The sequence below is a fragment of the Larus michahellis genome, chromosome 4 (genome assembly GCF_964199755.1).
Source record: "Larus michahellis chromosome 4, bLarMic1.1, whole genome shotgun sequence".
Classification (NCBI taxonomy): Eukaryota; Metazoa; Chordata; class Aves; order Charadriiformes; family Laridae; genus Larus; species Larus michahellis.
The window spans coordinates 77424706-77451119 of record NC_133899.1 but is presented as its reverse complement, the minus strand read 5'-3'; the positions used below and the strand labels follow the sequence as shown (position 1 = coordinate 77451119).

Sequence of the window (26414 nt, the reverse complement as noted above, 5' to 3'; positions counted from 1 at the left end):
AATAGGTGAAAGTAGTCAGCGAATCAGGTTTTTCATTGTCAGTTCTGCTCATCTGAATGTAAGTCAACTCTTGGAATGCGTGGTAGATCAGGTCCTTAGATGACTGAATTCAGCCTAATTCCTCTGGAATTAGAAATTCAGTGGGAGATGTAAGAGACAGACCAAACTGCAGTTGAAAATTATTTGCCATATCTCACTGTAAGCTTCTATAAGATACTTAAAACTGTTCAACATGTGCCAATGGAGGGCAGTTCTGTAGGAGCCAGGCATTTTGAGCTGCTCCAAATGATGTGAGCTGACTGTCTGGCTCATTAAAGCTGATAGTCATAAGTCTTGAGGATGCGTACTCATAGTTACCTTGAAAATAAACAGATGCTGTGGGACAAAATACCTTTCTGAGCATGTGCTAGCATGTGCCTCCGTGTGTGTGTAGATATGTATATGTATTTATATGTTTATATATGAGAAAAGGGAAGAGATGCAATATACTTCAATCAGCTTATTTCATATTTGCGTGTTTTTGAAAGAGTTGTGTGTCAGAGGGGGCAGGAGGAAAGGTTAGAGTTGGGAGCACTGCCTCGGAGCTAGGAAAATGCACACTTCGTTATTAGATGCAAACCATTTCAGGCTAGTGAAAATAGTCAAATATAATTTTAATACCTCTGGGGAGATCACTGGTTTGACTGTCTTCTCATTACGTGCCTTGGGAATGGAGTCTGTGAGGTTGCCTTTCTATTGCAGCAAAGCTGATGGGCTTCAGCATTAGGCATCTTTTGCAGGAGATGCTGAATGAACGTGTAGAAAACAGCAATCCCAGAATACTGCCAGTTCATCGCTATTAGCAAGCGGAGAGTTGGTCATGATGCAGGACCAAAATGAAGTTCAGCATGACTCATGTGAAACAAATATTCTGCTATTCTGAGTGAATGACTCCTTCCTTTTGCACTTCATCCAAACCAAATCAAAAAGCCGCATCATCGAGTGGAAAGAAAATGCTTGCAGTCACGAAGCAAGCAGGGCAGCAAAAAGGGTCTATTTAATCATTTTCATGTGTTGCTAATGGGAAAGTACAGAAAGCAAGTCATCTGCAGTAGCAGGCATTTTCAAGACTTCCATAAGCCAAGGTTTTTTAACGCTTGTGTGAGTATGACTGCACAGTAATTGGTGTCATAACTTTTACTGGTGACTCTCCTGCAGAGAAATTACAGTCTGTACCTGAGAGATGCAGTCAGAGCTCTTGCCACAGGGAGTTTCATGTCATAGACTGGACCCGATATAACCTAGACAGCAGAAGGTTAACAGGGCAGGGAGCAGAAAATACAATCAGGAGACTCATGGAGGTGACAGCAGGGAGGGAACAATCACATCTTGCAGCCAAATACATCTGAAGAGCTGTGTCAGATTGCTGAAGATACCTGATGTTATCCTCTGGAGAGCTCCATAGCCAGAGACTATCCTTATAATGGTGGCTGTGATGGAAATGTAGAAATCTTGGACTGAAACTTATATTTGAAATATACTGGGAGTTTTGAACATACTACAACTATTTTAGAGTGTAACGTGTACCTCATACTGCTGCTGACTTCTGGTGTTGCAGATTTCCCTCTTGTCTTTGTCAGTTCATAGACTAATTTTCCCAGCTGTGTGGCAGCAAAACCACTCCTAGTCACCAGGTCAGTTGATACTGGGTTTTTGTTAGCAAATAACATTGCTTGCACTGGTCCCAGTGGAGGCTTTAGGCAATCTCATATTTTCCTTTGTTTGGTAAATCTTCTTAGGCTGGACTCAAGGTACCAAAGGGTTCAAGACCCGGCATCTCATTTGTCTTACAAAGTATCTACACGGTACCTACTTATGAAATTAGTCCCAGTGGTCAGCCAACTTGTGTTCTGGACTGATCTCCTTGGTTAGGTGTCACTGTATGCTTCTGCCCTAGAAAAGTGGTTTGAAAGCCAGAGAAGTCCAAGGAAGCTTTTCTTGGCTGCTCCTGCCCAAACTGGCATTGCTGTGTGTTAGTCACAGTCCTCAGATATGTATCACCATTTAATCTTTAGGGCTTTTTCTGCTTTATAGCAATCATAAACACTTGCAAGGGGGAAAAAAAAGCCCAACCACATTATGAAGAAGTAAATTAACTTTCATTTCAGCTGCCCTTTTCCTCTTAATATCTTCCATCATTGCCAGGAACCTCTGTCTCAGGCAGTACATTGAAAACAAAACCTTAAACTTTTCCTTGTTACTGTTCTGGGTCAGCCGTCATGTATAAACCAGCAGTGCCTTTTGCAGTGATTTTTCACATTGACAACATGCAGATACTGTTTGTTTAGCTTAATCATTCTATGGGAGGCAAGGCTGGGGGAACGTCAGCTTATTTCCTGAAATGCCAGCCTTTTTGGCTGAAAGCTCTCACTTTGCTACATGTTCAGAGCTGTTGGTGGATTTGGGGAATGCCTGTTAGTTTGGGGTATTTTTGAATAAATACCCATCTAACAGCTTTTTATGAAAAATTGCTACTCTGCCTAATTTTTGCATATTTTTTCTCTCACTCATTTTAAAGGCCAGCTTTCCTAATGTATCTTAAAGGTACAATTCATGTTTGCCGAAGTCTGTTAAAATTGCAGAAAATAGTCCTGTTCTTCACAGGAAGAGCTGTTTCCCTCTGGTCAGTCATGGTGTCCTCTGAAATCAGAGGAGTTCCCCTCATGAAGAAGTGGTGGGTTCTGATTTGCTTGTCTTAAAAATAGCATAGTGCAGAGTGTGGTTTTGGTTTTGTGTTTTTTTTTTTTTCTCTGTGTAGATCCAAGCTGACAAGATGCTTGTTTATGAAAGTGAGAGCTTGAATATCTGGCTGTTATCAAAATGCCAGTGCTATAATTGGGAGCATATGCTAAAAGAGTTGAAAAATCCAAAAAGGCCTTTTACATGATTAAGTCCATTTCCTTACAAAGATATGACAGATTCCAGTAAAGGTTTTTCTCCGGCATTAAGGTGATGCTGCAGAGATTAGAACCAAAAAGCTCCTCTTTCAGCTTTTGACATCCTTGCTCACAGAAATAATTTTTGAATTGGAGAAAACATCATAAAATAAGTGTTTGATCATTTGGGGTTTTTTGAAGTGACCAAATGATGCTTTTTCCCATTTTTGTGTTTGCAAATTTGAGCAATACAGAAAACTTGTAAAAGTTTATGTGGCCTTTAGCAAGGACAGACACCTGGCACTGTCTGTAGAAAGTTGTTCTAGAGACGAGAGTTTTAAATAGAGCTGCATTGCCTGTGCAGCAACGTTCTTCCTCTTTACACATTGGCAATGCTGTTCCAGATGGCAGAGGTTTGAATCCTGCATGGTCTGAACGGGAACAGGCACGTAGCAGAGTCGGAACACAGCTGTGCTTATTTCAGCCCTCGCACATTCAAATGCCCCTGGATGTGCGGTTCTGTGTATGTGAGAGCTGTCAAATAGACGCACTTGTTGGCTTATGCTTTGTAATCAGATGTGTGTGGGAACTTACAGTGACAGGCCCCTCTTTTTTGCAACGTTTGCACACTTGAGTAATTTCACTGGTGTGAATAGGTCTGGTAGGCAGGAAAGCTCTTGAGGCTTTTCTTTTTTTTTTTTTTTTTTTTCTTTTTTTTTTCTTAGCTTGAGTGAGTTTTAGTTTGAAAGACAGACTGAGGGGACTCCCTCCTTTGCCTCGGACACAGTCTGAAAAGGATTATTTTCTGTCATTTAATTTTATTCCTGTAGGAGAGAAGTGAGAAAATAGAACTTAATATATACAGAGACACGTATAAATAAATAATGTGCTAGATTCAGATATAGGTATAGCTGTAGATGAAACTAAGAAGAATGGTCATAGAAATTAGGTTAGTCATCAGTATAAAACCAGGAATGAAGAAAAGATTTGTACACTCGTCCAAGTTTAATAAAATAATTGCTGTATGCCCTCTTGAAGTGCTGTATCTTTGCCAGAACCCCCCTAAGGTGGAGTCACACAGCATTTCATATAGGCAAGAGACATGACAGTGCCTCCAGGTACTGAGTTTCTGTAGGGCTTCTGCCCTTGCTTACCTTCCTCTCTTTACTTGTATGATGTTATACTACGGTTAATTACACCATAAGTGATCAAAGGGTTTTTTTTCCTAATCTTGTTATCTGTTCCCAAAGCTGCTGCTAGCCCATTTAAGGTTTTATTTGTTTCCCTTTCACTGAGTGTCTGCAAATTGAGAACTTTCGCTTAAGTGGTCCCTTGGAAAAATGCTGATGTGATTCATGCCCCTTGCCATGCTCCAGCTGTGAAAAGCTGGATGCTTTCATGGAACGACCCTCCAGGCAGCGTGCCCGTTAGAGTCCATTCTATACGTTGTGATGGAAAGCAATGGGAAAAGGTAATTAGAGTGGGGTTTAACGTGGTACATCTGGCATCTGTGACATTGAGTTTACAGCTGCAGATTGGAGTGTGTTATGCCTTCAGCTTGATTGATCTATTAATTTTACAAACTTTATACCCATGAAGAGAGACATATGACAGTACTCAGGATCTGGGCTGCTGCTTGTTTTCTGTCAGTCTTCTTGTTAATGCTGTTCCTCCAGGTGTAAGATGCATCCTGAGTCCACTCTATTCCACCTGTTAATAGTTTCCACTCTTTTTCCAGTTTAAGGGTTTTTCTCTTTTCAGTCTGAGATTTATACTTTTATTTGTGAAAGGAGCAGCCTGAGAGCTGGGGATGTGGTTTACTGCCAAGGAGTAGAGTGAGTATGAAAAAAGGGTTGTTGGTAATGCCTAATGTTGTGTGGCATGTGACAGTTTTGGGCAGGAGGAAGAAAGCTGGGAAATAAAGAGCTGAGCTGCTGGTGCACCTTAGCTTGTCTTTCCTTGGAAAGCCTGCCACATTTGGAAAATGATTGCAAGGAATCACTGCCTGGCTGGTCATTTAGGTGGTGAACACATCTTCAAAAAAGATGTTCTTCCAAATTAAAGACATCTGTACAGCATTGTCATTTTTGGAATAACAGTCCTTGTGAACAAGTCTGACGGTACATCAAGACTTCTCATGAGATCAGAAACACAATGCGTTCGTGCATTGCCCAACAGAAGGAGTGAAAGTCCCTGCCCTACATGTTTGTGCAGTTAAACATAGACTAGAAAACAGAAATGCAGGAAGTGTGGGTTTGGGTTTTTTAGTTTTAACTTCCAATCCTGTGTTACGTCTACAAGACCATCGGGTCTGTATGGCAAGGTGCTGCACGTGTGTGGTCATCTGGATATTCAGCTGAGTACACCAGCTGACCCTTCCCAAATGTGGTTACCCTTAAAATGTTCTGGAGCAAACAAAGCTGAAGTGCTCAGAATGATGCTGTGAGAGAAGCAGAAGAGAGAGAGATTTTTTTTTCCTTGTATTAGAAACTTAAAGTGTTTGGTTTTGTTTTTGACTTCACGTTATTTCTGGAAACATCAGTACTATCATGCTGGCAAGAAATTTGGGGAGTGTTGCAGGAGTTCATTTCATTCAAATCCTTACTTTTGTACTGCATGGTAATAGGTTAGTAATAGAAACGTTTAGGACCAAATGTGCAAAGTGGGTTACTTTTCTGCAAAGCAATGGTGCTAATCACCTCGATGTCCTGTAAAAGGTGTTGTGAGCATTTACACAGGATAATTGTTCTGCTCTGGGACCACTTTAGGGCACTATGTAGGGGAACAGGTAAATGGCCACTTAGGGCAGGACCTGGGCTGTTGTTTGGTGTAAGGAGTGCAGGATTATTACCCGAGTCCTTACCATGCCCGATGCCCGTTTTTGGTATTTGAAACTTACTGACTTGCCATGTTTGTCAGCAAACACTTGTGGCAGGCTGTCTTGTGTTCAACCTACCTGTGTGTGTATATATCTGTCATCTAAATTGTGTAGCAGAAGACACAGGAATTGCATTCTCTCCATATCTAAAGACACTGAATCCACAAGGTAAAAATCCACCTCTTCCTGGGTTTGGTGTAAGTGTCTTTCAAAAGATAAGACACACCTAAAACATGAGTCAATTCCCTACATGCCGTTAGTCTCATGTATGCAATAGTAGAAGGCCACTTCTCTGTGATAACTGGAAAGAAATAGATTTTTTTTTATCACCTTTGCTCACTGTGAGTAGTACCTTACTCACCATATCACCATCCGTTCAGATCAGTTAGGCTATTTGTGGAGTACAGCATTATTCGTTGTGTGGGAGATTATCAGAGATAATTTCTCTTGTGCTAGAATGTTTCCAATGGGATCACCTCATTTATTCAGGGAATATTTGTAAAAAGGACTGCCTTCTGTAAATGGATTGTGATTTCAATGGAGCAGTGTCCAGTTGTGGCGGCTTAGGAACCACAGCTCTGCTTTTAACTTATGTGCATGGCCAAAGGCTGTCCTGGAAAAGAAACCTGTGTGGATTTGATGGTGCACTGTGGTTTCAATGGAGCCCTGATGGTTTGTGAAAATATTGGCATATTCATCCTGACACTTTTTTCTGCTTTTGCAGAAAGGCTGTACCTACCTTGCATTCAATGAAGGATTAAAAAAATGGCACCTGCCAATCTGGCTCTCTGATACCTGATGCGCCACTCTTTGGAAGAAGCTCCATTTATAATTATTGTTTTATTTGCTTTGATGAAGATGCCTGGATCTTTTACCTCCTGCAGTGTTTGATTAAGCTGAGTTGTCTGATCAAGGAAATTTTCTTCTGTTTTAATAAAAGTCAACTCAGTGCACAGAACTGGTGAGATGCCAAGATGATGTGTTTTTCTGAAGCCAGAGCTCTGTTTTGTGTGAATGTCATGTAAGGACTGTGAGGTGAGTTGAGGGAAGAAGAGGGAAGCCCTTTTCTCACTAGCAGTCATTTCATTTAAGACCAGATACTGCTCTTCAGTGCCTTGCTGTAGCTCGCTTGACTCAGGATCAAAGAGGAGCTTTTGCCAGCTGAGTGACTGGAAGTGGTCTCAGACAGAGAACACAGTATTAACAGCAACCTACCCTTTGAACGAGCAGAAATTTAGCTATTGTTCCCTTTAGGGAGAATGAACACCTAGTGCTTTTCACAGTTCTGATATATTTAATTTTTGTAATGTAATGCCTGTGAAATGAATGCAAAAATATTTCACTTATAGCCTGTGCAGTACAATATGGAGCAGTCAACAGTTTGTGGTCAAATCCTCAGTCACGCCAAGTAGCTTCATTGTAGTGGCCCTCTAGAAAGGTGTGGGAAACCACGTGTTCACTTTTGCTTCACTTCCTTTGCAGTGATCGTGACTGGGTCCAGCCTGGATGCAGAGCGTCTTGCAGGCCATCAGAAGGTGCCTGCAGTTCCTTCATGTCTCAGTAGTGCTTGTCGATCTAGAGAAGTGCATGATAGGGGAATTTCCTGTTTTAGTTTCCTGGAGGAATCTACCAATTCACATTAAACTCTGGTGAAGGATAAATTTTCACAGTCTTGATTGATTTTATTTTTTTTTTTCCTGGTTTGATTTTATCACTTCAAAGGTACTTCTAATGCTTGTTTGTAAGCTTAACTATGCCTCTCAGCACACCATAAACTAATCTGCACTATTATCTTCCTCATTAAATTGCAAGGATCTTTTCTGTTTATAAGCAGAAAATTTTGATATGGAAGAGTCAAGAGGCAATATTGGAATATTCTGATCCTTTTTATGCATGAAACTCTAGCACTAAACATTCTCAGTCTTCAGCTTTCTCTTTTGTTATAGGTAATGTATCTACATAGATAACCTTTTTTTCCTGTGAATGTTTGGGTTTTTTTAATATAAATTTTCCATTCATTGTCCATTAATATCACTTGGCACAAAGATAGGCTAATTGCATGGGCAGGCACAGGGATATAAATCTATGCCAGTGACAGTGTCTTGAAACAGCAATCAGTTAAGATGTCATCACTGCAGTGTAATATTGTGGGTTGATTTTGCTGCCTTTCTGTGACAATATGAATATGGTATTGAATCCATACATGTGTGTATGCATAGATATGTATTGAGGTGTGTGTACATATGCATGTCCAGCTTCATCCACATTGTAACACCTCTGTTGTGCTGTGTCAGCTGTTGCCCAGTGTGCTGACGTGGGAGACAAAGGCCTCGACCATGAGGAGTGTGACGGTGTGAGCCCAACTGGTCCTGCCTGCAGATCTGGGTTGATTGAGCGCAGACAGCACTGAACGCGTTTCAGCCCTGTTCACTGGTGCATTTGCAGGTTTGGCTTTCCCCAAGCACTGCCTCAGTGCCGTGGTCCTGCAAAGCAGTGATGGTCGTGCTCTAGTCCCGAGCTTGTAACGTGGATGTGGGACTTCAAGGCCATGCTTAGCTATCCCAGGCCCATTTAACATCCCTGGAAATCCTGACCTGGGGTTCACCAGCTGTGAACTCAAGAATTGAAGCCAGATTTCAAGGGATTAAATATACACTTGGCTTGTTTTATTTCTTGATCGATTTCCACCAGCAGGTCCCAGGTATAGCCCCCTTCTTGCCTGTCCCCATAGGGAAGCACTTTGCTTGCACTGTTTCTCCTGTTGTTAGGCCCTAAGCTGATTAGTAGCAGTCCGTGAACTCATTCCGCTTGGAAAAGCCATAAAATGCCAGACCAGGAGCAGGAGGCATGAGGACTGCACAGGTCTTGTCTTCCACTTCTTGTTGTCACCTGCTGATCAATGCAGGGAGCTGCAGAGAAAGGGCATTTGTGTTGCCCTTCCTCCACTGCCTTGTTCCAGCTATGGGATCAGAGCTTACAATCTGTTTTTGAAATCACTGGTGGATTCAGTCTGTTTAATACAAGAAAAAAATACTCCAGAAGCCAAGCCTGGCTCAGATGTAAGTGTCAGTCCTGGTTCCCTGTCCTCTTGAGCTGATCGCCCCGTCTTGCACATGCTGCCACTGGGCCACCGATAGGACAAGTCTGGGGACTTGGCACCAGGAAATCTCCGGGTCACTGATGGCACAGCTACAGAAAAGGATTTTCTTGACAGATGAGACTATAAGAGGAGTGGTTTCAGAGAAAAATTCCTTTGGCAAACACGTTACGTTGCCATTTTAAACATGACATGTTCTGTCAGAAACACTTCTGAGCATTCTTGCTTTAGATTTAGAAACATGCCCTTCAATGCAGAGAGCAGACTTGGGGCTGGATGGAGGTCTTGCCTTTGGGCATCCACCTTTTCGAAGGAAAGGCTGTTTTTTTAAATCACAGGGTTCAAGCCCAACTGTCTTCACCCTGTCAGCATTAGCTGCCACATGTCATACTCCTGAATCTCTGGCACGTACAGCACTCTCCTGGCTGGAGTGCAGGGACTGGCGGTTCTCTCGGGTTGCGAGTCATTCCCTCCTTGCTGTGCAGCTGCTCTGCTTAACATTTTAAGAGCACAGTTTAAAACCTGAAGCCAATGAAACACATGATACCCAACTATCTGTAGCATGAAATGGTGTGTTAGCTCTTCAAAGACAGCCTGGAGCCTCATGGTTGTCCTCTCCAACAGATTATGCTATCTGCTAAACAGAAAAAGACATTGTGTAAATAGCCTCACTTGCATCAAAGTCAGTTCACCAGCTGTGGATCTGGCTCCACATGTCTGGTATGTTCTTTACCAGCTGAGATAATGGTATTTAAAGTGACCTTTACTGAGGTTTTTGACTCTCTGTTGTTTCTCACTGCATCTGGCTCTGCTGTTGGCTTTCTTACCATTCCTATAACATCTTTTTCTTTCTGGGAGCTGTTTTAAAAGCACAACCTTGTAGATCTGAAAGCATTAAAGCAAAAAAGTTCATGAACAGGGAGCAGAACAGTTTGTTTCTGACTCTGGTTGCTTATAGCTGGATTCAAAAGAAGCCGACACATCAGTCATCTCAGATACAGTCACATTCATTTTAAGATACAATCCACAATGTTTGTCTGTGTAAAAGGCCATAATGAAAGCAAGAGTGTTGGAAGAAATAAGGTTGTTTATTTTTTTATGGGTGTTCCTTCCTTCCTAGTTTAGTGAAACACTGTATCTTTATGTAGCTCTGGATAATAAATACATCTTTAAGCAGTTACAGTTGATGCAAATTAAGCCTAATGGGCAGTTTAATTTGTGTGCCCAATACATTCAACTAGTCAGCACTGTCTGGGCTGAAAAAACTGACCGTTGAACAAGTTATTGATGTAGTATGAAGTATGTGGTTTTTATTGTGTAAAGTAGTATCCAAGTCATGTTAGGAGGCATCAAAATCACTTCAGTCTCCCAAGTTCTCTGATACAAAGCTACAAGCATCTGAACATTTGAAAGCTGAGCTTCTGAAGGTTGGGATACATTTGTCTTTTGCTGGAATTTGTTAAATTTGAATAAATCTTACCAAGAAGAGCCTTTTTTTGTGCAGTTTCATCCTCAGTGGCCCCGTTTCTTATCAGAAGTCCTCTGTGGTATGCTACTATAAAGAAGTACTTAGAACAAAATGCGTTGGCACCAAGCACTGTGTGAATCTGAAAATGGACCAAAGCTGTGGATGCGGTTATGATTTTTGCAAATGAGTGATCAGATTGGAACAAAACCGTTCCAAAGGCTGGGAGATGTACTGTTTCATGGAAGCAGGCTGACACTGCTGAGAAGGCAAGGTCACAATTTAATAAACAGCACTTTTTCATTCTCCCTTCTTAATTGCAGAAGTCAGTCAGAGTTCAGCTCCTGCATAATAGGCAACAAGGAAAAACAATTTCTTCGTCCCTTTTGCTGGCTTTTTCTCACAGTATGTGTAAAACTAAGGGGTGATCTTTTTCCTACCTGTTTCAGTAACTAAAGTTACAACAAACAATTCAGGATTGCACATAATAATGATAGCTCAGCATGTTTAGAAAGCTTACTTTGCCCTGTAGCGGCCCACACATGTTTCACCATATGGAGTTTTTCAGTCTAAACCTCCTTTAGTGCTCTATAGCTGCCGGGAGCAAAGGAGGCCACTTGGGTGGGTGGGCAGCACCCTTGTCCTGCCTTCACTCTGCCCTGGGGAGCAGTGGGTTCTGAAATGGGTTCCAGTAGGCTCTGCCCTGATTTTCAACAGAATGAGCACCTCGTTTAGTGACCCATTTGCCCGTGGTTCACTGAACTCGCCCAGCCATGGCCATTTTACTCTGGTTCTCAAGCCGGCAGCTCTTGGGGCTGCCAGTCCTCCTTGTCTCTTTCCTGCTGGCAGTAGCTGGACTTTTGCCCATCTACATTTCCCGTTTGCCCCTGATGTGGGGCTGATCTTTGTAGGGCTCTGACAGCACAGTCCTGCTCACTGTGAATTAACCCTGCTGCTGTAATTCCTGGAGACCGGGATGGGTGCTGCAGAGGTCTCTGTACGTGTGAGTCTTGCAGGATCCATCACTGGGCTCTTGGTACCTTCCAGCTTGGCTGAAGAGCTTTGCCGGTTTTTGCGGGCATGAAACTGCATTTTGGTTTATAGTTCTGTGGTGTCTTTTACTTTTGAAAGACAAATTCCCTCCTATTCTTTTCTTCTTCCCGTAGTTTTGTAGTCTGCCTTCGAGAAAGACTTCTCCTTGCAGCTTTTGTTTATTAAACTGACGGAAATAAAACAACCCTCCAAAACCAAAGCACTGTCATTTATTGGCAGCATGGCAGTGATTCAGGCTAACTGGGTGGCAAGCACAAATCCTTTCTTGAGAGTATCGTGTTATTTGGGAATATTGTTACAATAGCACATGTTTCACAGAGCGGTATTTCCTCAGTGTCCTGGCCCTGGAAAACCTCCTGTTACTGGACACTCACCAAGTTGTTAATGGAGAGTTTGGAAGCAGCCATCAGATGTGGCAAGATTTATAAACACACATCAGCTATCTTCTTGCTCCTTCCTGGATCACGGGACCTAATCACATATTTGGAAGAAGGTTTCCATTTCCTCCTAAACTAGGGCTCAAAGGCCCAAACTTACCCGTACATTCTAGCAGGCTTATTTCTCGTAGCTGTGTTCCCAGAAGAAGGCACAGAGAATGTAAAAAAGGTATTTCCAAGATTAGCCTGTTAGCCAGAAACATCCTGGGAAGAGTAATTTGCCTAGAGGCATGGCTGGTGAACATATTCTTGCTGTTCTTAGTTCTCCCACATTGCTGCCATTTGAGGCTTCCCTATTATTTTCTAATAGCTTTTATTTTCAGATGCTTTTCTGGCTATCTCTCCTTGCATGGCTGACTTCTGGGGTCCTGGTTTATTTGAACTGCAAGAAACACTGGCTGTAATTCTTTCATTCTCCCTTTTTGTAAAAAAAAGTATCTTCAAGTATCTGTCTGTGAATCTCCAAGATGGTACCTCTCTAATCTGATCCTTTCATTGCTGCTAGTGCATAACGCCTTGCATTTTCTCACTTTTCTACCTTGTTACTACACTATTTTACTGCTTAGGTACAGTGGAGCCCCTGCGAAGGCAGGAAGATTCGACTCTTCTCAAAGTCAGCTCTGTAGCGACATAGCAAAGCGTCACATGCATTGGTAGTGGTGGTGACAGGGAAACTCCTGCATTGTATAATAGACATTAATACTACAAATCAGCCAAGTTCTGAATTTGTATTCTTTCAGGGGACTGCATTCACAGAAAAGCCCGCAGTCACCTTTTCAGACCTGGTTATGGGATCGGTGCTGTTGCTAATTCTATTATGCCTCAGGAACAAGAGCGCTGTGATTTAGAAAGGTTACTTTCTTTACATGAGCTAACTTGATGACAGCAGCAGCATTGCTGGTGAAAAGCAGCACCCCATCAAAGCTGTACTTTGCATAAAGCAGCAAGCATGCCTCAGTACTGTCAATAACCCACTTCCTGTGGCCCTATTAATTTGCAGCCAGAAAAAGGGTGATATTGAGGCAAAAGATGCTCTTTAGCATGTAGGACTGTTAGCATAAGAAAGGAGGCTTGGCATATCTCCAGCTGGCTCCCTCTGACCCAGGGCTTCCTCAAAAGTGAAGCTGTGAGGGTTTCTGTGCGAGAGTGCAGACCCTTCCTGGAGGAGCTCCTTCTCCCAGCCGGGGCTTGGGGCAGCTGGGAGCACCTGGCAGCGTGGTGCTGTGCTGCCATGTCTGCACGCCCATTTCCTTGTCACCGGTGTAAATCAGGAGTGACTTCAGTGAAGCCACAGAAGCAGGCTGTTATCACACACAACTGAGAGAAATAGGACTAAAAGAGAGAATTGGGATAAATTATACTTTTTTTGTTAAGTGCCATTACTGCTGAAGTTCTTATCTGAACTTTATTTCATTTCTATGACCTCTTTTTTATACCTGTAGTTGTCTTGCTGTATCTGAATGTCAAATAAAAACTGTGGTAGACACTTTAAATATAGGAGAGGCTTGAGATAAGTGTATGGAATTGGGGAAATAGCAGGAGACTCGTTTGGCCGCTGTATTGATAAAGCCACTAGCACAACCTGTAGAATTGTCTTAAACCATAGCAGTAAAAGATGTATTTTCTGGAAAACTGAAATGGTAGTTTCTTTTCTTTTTTGGGAGGAGCTGGTTAAGACTTGACCCCGTTTACAGAGCATCTTGGAAGCAGTTTAAGAAAAAAGATTAATTCATTATATTTGTTTAAAAAAAATAGCTTTAGTTTGAAAATAGCATAAGAAGGTGCAGCATGAAAGATATTGTAAGAATAATTGAGAACAGGAATTTAGAATGAAAAGTTTTTTCTTTATCAAAATTCTGGATATGAAATGGTTTAGTCTGCTCCTTACTAGAAACCAAGAGCTAGCCTATGTCATTCCAAAATGTGCAGTTGGAAGCTGGAAGCAGTGAGAAAGCATGGCCAAGTGTACACCAGAAAGCAATTCTTCCTCTGTCTCCTCTTCATATTGCTTAATGAAAAAGCAGCACTGTACAGCCCAGCATGATTCTTTTGTGTCAATACGAGTGTGTTTGCACTCTATGACCACAAGAAAATGCAAAACCCAAACCTCTTTCACCTCAATGATATTTCGAAAGGATTCTGGGTCTAAAATGAAAAAGAAAAATAAGTTGTTTCTGGTTTGTTTGTTTGCTTTGGTTTGGTTTTTCTAGAGCTACAAATACACCATGGAAACTGTACAATCAGGAGAAGGCCCGGTAGGCTCATTTGTGCTCTCCTTGCCAGAGCCGCTGGAGAAGACCTCATGGCATCTCTACCCTGGGATGGCATTGGGATGGCCAAAGGCTCCTGGGGCTGGAGGGCTGAGCGGGGAAGTAGGGAGTCTCCCCCAGTAATGCCTGCGTCCCACTGCCTGGTCAGAAGAGGGTTAAGGGCTGCTCTGCTCCATAATTCAGAGGAATTTGAAGGAAAAAGGTGTGCCTTTTTTTCCAGGAAATCAGAAGACACAAAGGGAGATGCCTTTGGGCCTTTGCTACTTCAGTCATAGGAAGAAGCTGTGTTTTACGTTACTCTGGCATTGTCTTTGGCTGAGTAAGTCATGCCCAGAGGAAAAGGGCCAATGTAGACTTTGAGGCGGGACCGTGCTGAGATTTTCCTACACCAGTTAACAAGCTCTTCCCGATTTGTAATGTCTTCGAAGGCAGCTTCACTACTGGACCATGAGCTGCTGTGTGGGAGCTGAACTTCCTTGCATAATTCAGGCCCCAGCTCAGTTTTTTTCTAGTTCTAAATTGATCAGGCCAATGATTTGTTGCAAGCAACAGAATTTATAGGGATTTTAGGTGTGGGAGTCTGCTCTAAGATCTGGTTTTACATTCTTAATTTAGCGGCGTAAAGCTGCACATGCCCTTCTTCTAACAAACAGCATTTAGTAGTGGTTATTTGACTGGGGTTTGGTTGTGGTTTTTTTGATGATCAAGATATTTTGCCTGCTTTTTAGGAAGACAAAGAGTCCAGCCAAACTTGTAAAGACAATCACCTGGTTTAAGCTCGGGGACCCAGACATGCTTTTCCAAGTACAGGAAGGAAACTGTTGCTTGGCAAAAATGGAGCACAAACAAAGAAAGAAACAGTGGGAATGTGATTACCAGGCACATGGAAAACAACTTTCAAGCAAGTCTCTTTAAGACGAAGAAGGTTAAGACTGATCCTGTCTGCACTGGCCCCAAGCAAGTCACCACTGACCCAACTCCAGCTGAGCGGTACGAGCTACCAAGAAAGCAACCACATACCAGTTTGCAGAAATGAGTTTTGTTATGGTGTTAATGCTGAACTAGGCTGTGTAAGAAAGAGGCAGGACACCTTGGAAGGGCGGTATAATGCCTTCCTTCTGGGAAGAAATTTGAGAATTTCCTCTTGGTGTGGCTGAGGTGGCAGAGGTAGATGTGCCATTGCTCACAATTCATCAGCAGTTCCCCTCTCCAGAGTTTCACATCCTACATGGAGCTAGCGACTCTCATAGCTGCGAAGGGCAAACCACACTCCAAAACTATTTGTGGGGAGCCTCCAGGTTGCTGTGACATTTGGTGGTTCAATACAGAGAAGGGGATGCTTAGAGCTGCCTCTGCATCTACCCATTCAAAAATTCCCCACCCTCTCTCGGAGGCGACCGTCTGCGACACTTGGATTTGCTGGCGTTGCTGCAAATGCCAAACAGCCTCAGCAAGTGCTGAAAGACTGACTTAACTTTGCAGCACTGGGCAATGAAAATGGGGGAATTACGAACCAAAGGAAACATAGGGCTGGAAGGGACACACACAGACCATGAAATCTTTTTCCTGGACAGAACTGTTTCTGGCAGCTCCTTGTCTCTTGTGCCCTCGAAAAGCCCCTGTGCCTTCACAGCTAGCATGGCCTCAGGGTGTTGGTCCCAGCCAGGAGTCTGCCTGCATCCCCTCGATGGAGACCTCAGACCCCTTGCAGTGCCAGTTGCTTGTGACTTTTTCCCTTCACATTCATCCCAGTTTTTTCTTTCGGCTTGTAACACTCAACCACAGAGGCTTCCCTTAATAACTGTCAGAAAGCGAGAGAAAAACTCTTGTCTGAACACTAGCTCCCAGACCCCAAACCCACTGGGTGGATTTACTGTGCCCCCTGCCCAAATCAACTCTGGTACATGCAATAAAAAAAAAATTATTTTCCACTCTTTGTGTCACATACTGACAGAATTTACTGCAGGATTTTTCTGCCCACTTATATGAGGCTGGACTCATTTCTGTGCACAATGTGCACCCCGCGTAGTTCCCTCCCTGCTTGGTTACCCCAGGACACATAGGCAGTGTCTCTGGGCGCCCTGGTTCTCCCAGACCCTTGTGGGAGAGGGGATGCGGACCCCTGGCCTCAGCATCGCTCCTTTCACGGGGCCCTGACAGGGTGTATCACTTCCTCTCCAGGCGGTGGTGTTAGGATCCCGGCGGTGTTCGTGCTGGCTGGCACATGAGCATTGCCTCCCAGGACAATTTCAACAGTTTCCTGCAGCGACAGTGTCTCCGATAGCTGAAATTTCTGATCTAATAAAAGATCTTCGTGTCTCAGCAAGACGCTGTGGCTTCAGCAAACTATGTACTGTCAAGTGTAGAAGGTGGTGTTTATGCATACATTTTTAATCCTTGCTTGCCCAGTACTGTGTAAGGTGTAAAATATCTTGGAAATGCTGGCTTCTTATTGTTACTATTATCACCGTCATCTTAATTTTCCATCATTTTGAATATCAGTTATTCATGAGAAATCAGTGCAACAAGTGGGAGTTCTTCCAAACCTTTTTAGTTTATATTGTTTTCAGTCACATCATGCCAGATGTCTTGGAGGAGTCTGATCTGACACAAACCCAGAGAAGTCATTGTAAAACTGTATACAAAAAGACACAGGCTGAAACACTGCAGCTGGTGACACCAGCACATATCAATGTTATTTGCAAAACTCTTCCTTCACTCTGAGAGCACGTGAGGGCAAGGGAAGAGCCCATGCTGCAGAGAACAGCAGCAAGACAAATAGCCTTGGGAGCAAGCTTTGGCTGAGGTGTGTGTTTTGTGCTTATCGCTTAATTTAGCAATATCGGGAAAACCCACGAAGGAAAAGCATTTGGATATTTTCCAGATGCAGAATGATGCAGGAAGAAGCAGGGCTGTAATTAAGCATGCTTGCCTACTAAAATATGTGTACAATCGCTACGGGATACTGTAGCTAGCAACATCTATGGGACTATTTTTAAAGCTGAAGTTGTAATACTGTGCTAGCGTGCCTAGCGTCTGCGCCTGTGCTTGGCAAACCTGCCTCCGCATGGCAGGTTTAGGTTCTGTGCAGCTTAGGGAATGATGCTTCTACTATGCTCAGCTGCATCAGCCAAGAAATCTTTGTCAAACTTGGGTGTATCTGAGCCCTGTGCAGAATCAGTGGGTGATTTCCACCACCAGCAGCCCACTGTTGCAAGGATTTACTGTATTCCGTACAGATTAATTACAGAAGAGAGTCAACTGTTTGGTTTTTTTTTCTGATTGTACAGTGATTCTGTGTGCCAAGAAGCCACTTGGCACAAGAAGCCAAAGATTTAGTGAATCTCTTTTTAGCGAGAGATTGTGTGTGACAGGAATAGAGTCTGTCACAGAGTTGCAGATTAAATATTGCTTGTGCACTTTGATAAGTGGCTGCAACTGGCTCTAATTTTCTTAGTGCTGCACATCTGCTTTGATCAGGAATGAAACTGTTAACAGTGCTGACAATTAAATTATTGTTGATGGGCATTGCAGTTTGAACTTCCCCTGACAAACAGTGGCAGATCACACCCATCACTGCTATTGTTTCAGGCTTTCTTTGGACATATTGCTGGGTTGAATCACACTGCACTTCTTTTCAGGATTTTCTTCCGCAGTCACTGTGGTTAGAGAGTCGCTCTGATTTTCCGAGCGAGAGCTGGGATCGTAGACAGCGTGCTGGCAGCATGTGGGAGGTGTGTTTCATTGCCATGTGCCCCTGGAGCACAGGCTTTGTGTGCGGGTGTCTTCTCTGGGTCTTGTGCTGATCTGCAGCTTGGAGGAGTGTAGCATCCAGGAGGGGACCAGAAAGCCTTTGTTCCCGTAGCAGGCAGCGAGGATCTGGGGTAGGGACGGCAGCTCGGAATGCAGGTGTCGCATGGGAGAGGAGAGTGATTGGCATCTGAGACAGCGAGCACTGTGGTGAGTGTCCTTTCCTCCTCCTTCCCCAAGACTGATCCCAGCCTTCCTACTTTCCTATAGCTCTTTAAAGCTTTATTTCATTCAGTCTCTCCCTTTTTTACCTGCCCTCCTCTTCTCCCCTCATCTCTCATTCTCCTCCTTTTGGTCTCCCCTTCTTTCTGTGTTTCTGTCCCCCTGCCTCTGAGGCTGGACACAGTCTCATGCAAATGTAGTGGGTTCTTTGAACATTTGTAGCCTTATGCTTTGGTAACTGTTGACTGACAGGAATTGTCTATAATGGATTTAGAAGTACCTGAACACCCTATTTGCATTTCTGCCTGTCTGCTCAGAAACACAGGCATTCAGCTCCCTTGAGGCTTGAATTCTGCTAGAAGCGGCTGTGGCAGTGGCATCCTGTGATTTCCTTCATCAGTTGAAATTTTCAGGAGTTTGGTCTGATATAACGAAGTTGGCCATTTTACTGCCCTTTGCTGCTGAACAGCTTGGGTAACTTCTCACCTACCTAAAGGGATGGAGTTCCCTAGACAGGCTTTATTAGTGAGAGCCCACATGAAAGTGTGCCAAGTGTGGCTCTTCCTTATGTTGTTGTTGTTATTGTTATTCAGCGGTCTGTATTGATTTGTGGTATATTTTATTCAGCTAAAATCCTGATCAGCCCAAGTCTGTTCTGTGTCTAGATTGCTTGTAGAATTAGGAGTTTTAGTAGCAATTTCAAGATCAGGAGCAAATCCTCTACAAAATTAGGTTTTGCCTATGTAAATAAGTTGCACTACTTTTAACTACCATTCTGTAACATTGATCTAACCCTCCCCTAGTGCAAATTCAGGTATGCCAGTATGAACATGCTTATACCAGTGTAGCTTGTTCCCCTGTGGGAAAGGAGAACAAGCTGTTCCAGTATAGAGCACTTTTATTTGGCTCTGACTACATCCACACTTTTGTTGTATTGGCAAAAATAAACCAGCAAATAGTACTTGTAATTTAACATGGGTGAACTGGTACAAAATTATGCATAGAACAAGTCTTGGTCTGCAGACTGCCTCAATAACTCCTTGACAAGCCAGTGTTTAATATGCCGTGTATTTATAATTTTGTGTTTGTGACTGGAGGTACAGTGGAAAGACTTAGTGTTACTGTTGTTATGTATTCACAATTAAGAAACTAAGAAGTGGTCAGTGTGTTGGCTATAAAGTCATGGCTGTGAGTCATGTGAGTCATGGCTCTGTTTTATTTTTAAATTAAGTACGTAAAACTTTATTCACTTTCATACTGGTTGCTGACCTTTATTTTTATTTGCAGCATATTGGCATGTAAGAGGGCTGTGGCAGAGATGCATATTCCAGTAATGTTTACTTGGAAGTGCCTTTGAGCTGGCAGGGAAATACAGAGGTGTTCTAGCAACATTGAAAATCTGGGTCCTGAAAAGCCACTTGTGCCAGTGCAAAGTGAGTGCCTGGTGGCTGTGAAATACTTGGCATTCGTATCTGTGGCCATCTACTTCAGTAATTGGCAGGGCACGGCAGCCTGGAGATCAATGGGCAACAGGTACAGAGAGAAACTTTAAAAAGTTCCGATCATACACTATAATCCCAAATATCATGGTTTATTGACTTTTTCCCAGTACTGCTGCTAATCTAGATGATGGGTATGTGCCTTGTAGTGAGAGCCATGTAGGAAAGACCCTTAGTGTTTGCAGGCAAAAGAGAAATCTATTTAAGCACTTCCTACTCAGAGTAATTGGGGGAAAGCAGTGCCACCACCAGGCTAGGGGCTTCTGGGGAGGAACTGCCTTAATTGCACATGACTGACAGGCATCTGGAAACATGGGACCAAACTAAAACGTCTTGGTTTTCTTCTACCACAGAGTAAATAAACCCATATGACCCTTTTCTTCTGCAAGATAAGAGGTTATTTTAAGGCAGGTGGTCGTGAAGTGAAGGAGTCTGTGGGGAGGAGAAGCCGATGCTGTTAGGGGACTGCAAAGCTTTGCTGGGAGGAGCATGCTTTATTGTGCTGCTTGTTGGCACAGTTACCTTGCCAGGCTGTTGAGGGAAATAAATGTTCACAGAACCTAATAGTTGCCTCCTGTGACTTAGTGTCACCTCCATCTCATTTAATTCCCACCTTTGCTTATTGTGAGTGCCATTTCAGTGCTGCGTTTCTTGGCTTCATTATGTCCAGACTGAGCGCTGCTTTGGAAACAGGTTTCCGACCTGCAAGTAGCTTGTTTTGTAGAGCAAGGAGGAAAACTTTGCTGTTTTTTTCCACAAGCTCATTGACTCCTGTGACTCCGACAATGGTGGCTGAAGTCGCTCCCCTGAGCGAGCTGGGGCTTTTGCCTGTGGCAGGGGCTGCGGTTGGGTGCTGCTGGGGCTGTTGGGGTGGCACGGGCAGGCAGCAGTCGGTAGAACTGGCATACGTTCGTCAAGAGCAAGCAGCTGACCTCGGACAAATCTGCAGTTGGGCTGTAACGCAGCCTAGCATCCAGCTCGCCCTGGTCTTTGCTGCTTCTTTCTAGGAGAAAAGTGATCTGTGGCAGTCGTTTTGCTGGTTTAGATTACTTCTCTCCCTGGGCTGACTCATGCCTGCTCTGTTTGCATCGGGTGGGAGCTACAGGCTGTCAACCGCTGATCTTTCTCCTGAAAGGGTCCAGCAACATTGGCAGCCATGGAAGGAGAGGCAGAGGCATCAGACAGGTCCTTGCCTGCAGTTCTTAGTAGTGAGGCTTGCAATCAGGACAGTTTATGTGAGATCAACAGACAGAAGCAGTATCAGCTCAGCCCCGCTCCCACAGGAATCCGCAGAATCCATTGGTGAGCGGTGTTGAAAAGCTCCTTTTTATGGTCTCGTCACCTCCACTTTTAACCTGATATGAAAATGTTCATTATAAAATACCCTGTCATCCTTACAGCAATTGCATCACTGATGTCTGTGGTGGTGCGTTGTGAGCTGCACAGGAGAGAAGTCATTAATATCTGTATTTATACATTTCCCTAAAGATGAAGAGATGACTGCAGCAGCAGATTAATTTTGCTGGGAAAGACACTGAATGAGCTGACCTGATCAAGGGGAAGACTTTAAAATGTTAGGCTCTTTAGTTTTCCCTGCCTCACTCAGACAGTAGCTGGTGTGATCTGTTGCTCTTCAGCAAATATATTTGGGTCCAAGCACTGCTTGAAATGGTTAGAAACCCAATATGCTTTTTTAGGCGGGGCAATTATTTATTACATGTTTGTACAGCTCCTAACACTTTTGGTTACTGTGCCAACTGATTGCTAATGGTTGGGCAATAGTATTTATTACTGGCAGCTGGTAAAAACAGTCTGTGCTTATGCCCTGTAGGGGAATTTGGTATGTACACACAGCCAGGGGATGTTAAAGGTTTTGTACCTTTCAGAGGCACCACGAAGTCTGTACAGACCATCTAGCCTTCTGCCATTTTAAGTGCTTCCTTACTTCATTTCAGAGATATTTGTTTATTCCTTCCCTTGTTACCCTCCCAAACCTTTCAAATCTTTTCCATCTGGGCTCTTGTGTTTATAAACTCGTCTGTGTTTGGAGCTTGTAGGCAGCAACCACTTTGAAGCCTACTTTTGTAATACAGACCAAGTAGTTGCCAGAAAGCACCATGGGCTCTCATTCTCCTCTGCCGCCTCCTTACGGCATTGCAGGTCTCTCTGAGATTGCCTCTCTTCTACCTGTTGGATGCCCAGCCCTGTGCTCGCTGCTGTAAGTCACCATCACCCTGGTAAGGGGGCCACAAAACTTCCCTGATTTACACAGGCTGGGGATCTGACGCAGCACAGTTGCTATTGAAATATTTTCATTTGTCTTGGTTTGTTTCTCTTGAAAAGTCATAGTGCAGCAGCTCTAACTCCTGTTTTGTAAGACCCACACAGCTGAAGGCTATCACTTTTTTTCTGATATGGAAAAGATGAGCTGGTCAGCCCTGAGCGGGGCTGAAGTCCAGCCTCATAAAATCTGTCTGTCACCTTTTAGCCATTCTCCTCGCTGCTTCCTTTTCGAAGCAGAGATAATGGGAGTGTTTCCTGCTAACTCCTGTCTCTCTGTGATAAATTGCTGTGGTCTGTATTGGAAAGCATTGTCTGGCTGCTCTTAGCGCTGCGATAAAGAAAATGCTGTGAATCGGCTGCATTGTGTTTGGCTTCCTTTCAGCCAGGGCCAGTCTGGACGCTGAGGACCTGATCTTCCTTCTATGCCAGGCCTCAGCTCATGTTTGTGTGGGAAGCTGGGATTTTTGTTTGTTTGTTTAAAGCCACCTTTATACTTCAGACATGGAGTTGTTGAAGGTCAGTGTGATCCATAAATCTATAGATGGGGGTCTGCAGGTGCCCCTTGTTCTCCATATCCTTCCTTTGCACTCTCCTCCATCCAGGCAGGAGTGCTTTTGACCCCCGCTTTGTATTTCCAGTTGTCAGTGCTTGTAGCAAGGAGAGTTTGTAGCGAAGCAGTACTGTTTTGTTTCACTTTGGGTTTTTTTGCTTGGATCTTTCCATTCAGTGACAAAAAAGCCGGTGTCAGTATAGGTTAGCTTTAAAGTGATGAGAAGAGTCCTCTTTCTGAATTCCATGGCTTTCGGATTTGCTGTCTTTTGTCAAGAGCTGTACTGTGAGGTTTGTTGCCCACAAGATCGGGAGCTGGGTCCTGCCTTGGCTTGCACTTGCATCAGCAAAGAGGAATTTCACTGTCACCATCGGTACTATTTCAGTATAAAAGCAATATGAGAGAAAGGTGACTCAGGTCTTTGGTATCAGGTGTTTCCAACTAATTACCACTGAAATGTATTAGATGGTCTTAAAAAGGAAGCTTGCAATCGCAACAAAGCACTTTTAAGTCACTTGGGGACCTTTCTTTTTCATTGAAATGAATTCAGAGGCAAAACACACACTCCATCATAACTGCTTTCTTGCTGGGATTCTCCAGGGCTTAACTTATGGCTGATAGCTCACACAAAGAGTTTCTGTCTGGCTTATGCCCGGCACACAGAGGCATCTGGTAGTGGGACAGTTGTATAAGTACCAGAGTAGTCACAAGCAAAAACATTGAGATAGTATTATTTGAACAGGTAGGAGGAGATCAGCAAAGACAAATGCACGGTTAAATTTGTATGATGTGGGTGTGTTCTTTCACCTGCATGCCTAAAGCTCAGCCAAAGGAAAGCGCTGGTGCAAAGAGTTTATCCTGTCTGCTTGTTTTCACCAGCTAAGTCATGGACAAACTGTGAGAGAAGGAAAGAGCGAGGTAGGTCCAGAAAGGTTTTCAGCTCGAGAAGTGAGGCTGAGAGTGGGCTTCATTGTGCGTGCTGCATCAGCCTGTGCACGGTTTGAGTCCTTTGGGCTCATTTGGCACAGCATAAATTCCACCCTAAATGCTCTTTGTGGGTTGTCTAGTTTCCTTCCTCCCACAGAGATTTTTAATTAAAAATCTAGGACCGAAATAACTGCAGTGCCATCTTTCAACTATTGTTGAAGGAAGAGCTTGATGCTCTCGTCTCTGAGAAACAGTGAAGTTTATGTAAAAATACACAGTATCTTAATTTCCTGTAGAATTTCAGGGAGAGTGTCTGTATCAGAGGAAGTATAGGTGGATGCTAAATTTAAACCACTGTACAGCAGGTCTTGGTATAGTACCGTGCCCAAAAGCCTGAAAAGCTAAACAGGGGCATATAAGGATCTTTTCAAAAATAGATGCACTTCCTTAAAATTTATTTGGTCTTGTTTATTTAGCCCTCCTCGTGAAGGCCCCTGAGGTTTACAGAGCCCATTTGAATCTGACAAGAAGTTGAGCAGAAAATTCAGCATGATTGGAACACCGTGCCATGGGCTGTGGTCATTTCTCCATCACTTAGTTGTGCTTCATAAGCAGATGAGCCAAGTTGGCTATAATTTAGTGGGCTTGGCATCAAAGACATCGGGTGGAAATATAGTTGGTGCTTATACAGGAGGTGAAGGTAGAAATATACTTGTCTAAAATTCTTGGCATTTAGAATTGTCCATTTCATTCTTTGTGAGCACATGTTTGGGAGGGTGGATGCTCATGACATCAGTAATCTGGAACTGATTCTGGGACATCTTTGTGAAATTGAACAGCCCTTGTTTTCTTGCTAAATTGACTTGTAAACATCCTTTCCTACCATTACCCTTGCCTTACTGCCGTGTTGAAAAGTTCCCTTTTGAGCCCGAGTCTGAAAATGCCTCAACGGGACTTGATATGTAAGTCTGGTTTTGTTTTACTTTGTTACAAGGGGGCAATATTTCACAAACAAGAGAATAATGTCAGGAGGACACTATCAGGCATGAAAACAGGTCTTAAAATTAGCTTGGTATTTCCTCATAATTGTGTGGTGGGAGTGTAGCCCCAAGGCACAATCTTTTCCAGATTTAATTATATAAAGGCAGAGGTGGATGTCATAGAAAGCCATCAGGCTTTCTATGTGAGGCTTGCAGTAGTCTGGGTTTTTTTTTAAATGTCATTAAAACTTGAAGTAGGATCCTTCCATTAAAAGGGAATATGATCTCATTATGTGATTTAGATAGCAGTATGAGGCTGTAATGTTGCTCTTTAATATGTTCTTTTTAAAGAAAAATATCAAGGCGAGAACTGACCTTGAAGATGTGGCCTGCTTGCGAATGACGTAACTGCACACCTGTCCAAAGCGATGTCCTCTTGTCATGGCTTTAGATCTCTGAGAGCTTTAGCTAAAGCAATTAAGTGAATTTCTCATTTGTGTTTCTGTGTACCTGATACCATATTTCCCCCACCAGCCTGGGCCTATCCCAAATCCTCTCATCCTGCAAAGGACCATGCTTATCGGAGCCCTCTTGTGGGGATGGCAGGTGCCATGAGGGCTCAGGCTCCTTCTTTCCAAGGCCAGTCATGGTGACTCCATCAGGGCAACCCTTACTGCAGCCTGGAGTCTATAGTCCCTAAGGTACCACTAAAAAAACTGAATTATTAAAAAGCTATTCTTTTAGGTAGTCAGCTACAATTTAAAAGGATTGTATAGGAGGTCAACAAAGGGTATTACTAACAATTAGCGTGCATAAAAACTTCAGGGCATGGGGGCTGTGGGATATCCGTTCCCCAAGTGCGCTGAGTTATGGATAATTACTGGAAAGCTCAATGTGTCAAAGGTGGACATGGTTTACAATTATGCAACTCCTTAATGCTGTTCATGGGACTCAGAGACCTGCTCCCAGAAATGCTCAGGCTTGGAGACGTGTTCACAGTGTGCCTCAAACAAAAGCTGTCACTAGTGGATGAGCTATCAATATTAATAACAGCAATATAAAGGAAGCAGAGCACTTCAAATCTACTTTTCAGGTGGACTTTTTTGAGTCATATGTCCAATCTTCTTACCTAATACTATTCATATTGAAATTCATAACTGAGTGCTTATTTCCCTAACTAGCACAAAGCTTTTAACACTGTGTTTTAGTTCCTAACCTCATACTGTGTCTCTGTGCCTGAGCCTCACACACGTGGAAGTCAAAAGGAGCGTTGCCTTTTGGCTCGGGCATGAGCTGCCAAACTGCCGCAGGCTGGCCAGGAACTGTGCCCACACTTCCAGCACAGGCAGCAGGGATTTAAGGGTCATCTGTATTGCAAGTGAGGTGTGATGGTGGCTTATTTCTGCTTACCTGAAGACAAGCTTGCTCAGTAGCAGGCATCAGCACGGATTTCAGAATGATCTGGCCATGTGGTTCTCGCCTGATTTCTCAGATGATAGTATTTGTAGCCTGCCTTGCATGCCTTACTACTGTGGCCATGCTGTTAGCCCTGCTCCAGCTAGCTAGCTCAAAGGTAATTGATGTATGTGTGCCTGAGTTGCTCTTGTAACTTAATTTTGATGTGAATATATCTCCAACAACCTCTTGAGTTCACTGACAAGAAGCAGCTGTGATAGCCACGTGAGTCCTCATGTCATCTCTACAAAACTTTAATTTAAAGAAGTATATAAATATTTCTAGATAAACAGAAATTTAGAGGCACAAATCTGGTTCCTGAATTTGTTACAAAGTGGATCCTTACTGGAATTTCTTGGCTAGTGTGTTACGAAACTGTATCAGGAGATCAATTGTTACCTGTGATGGCACGTTTCTTCCTTTATGTTGCACATGTGCTTGGTTGCACATTGTGTTTTGGTGGGGAATCCTTGCTAATCTGAATTTTGGCTTTGTTTTCCTGCTTAAAAGAATGCAGACTAGAGATATCAGTAACAAATAATGGTAAACTTCAAATAAAAATTCAGTAAGATGGATAAGCATTCAAATGCTTGATGTATGCCTAACAGCTGTGATTTACCTTTTGGTTGCGTT

At 43.3% G+C, this 26414-nt stretch overlaps 1 protein-coding gene across 5 annotated transcripts in view; it reads left to right on the top strand.

Moving 5' to 3' along the window:
* OSBPL5 (oxysterol binding protein like 5) overlaps positions 1 to 26414 on the top strand; it is a 183192-nt gene that overhangs the window by 83459 nt on the left and 73319 nt on the right. Inside the window, exon 1 of one of the 5 annotated variants that reach the window (XM_074585746.1) lies at positions 17984 to 18075. The exons of the other annotated variants lie outside the window; for them this stretch is intronic. The gene's annotated coding sequence lies outside the window, so the exon portion shown is untranslated. Of the gene's footprint in view, positions 1 to 17983; positions 18076 to 26414 lie in introns of those variants that run through there. 5 annotated transcript variants of the gene reach the window in all.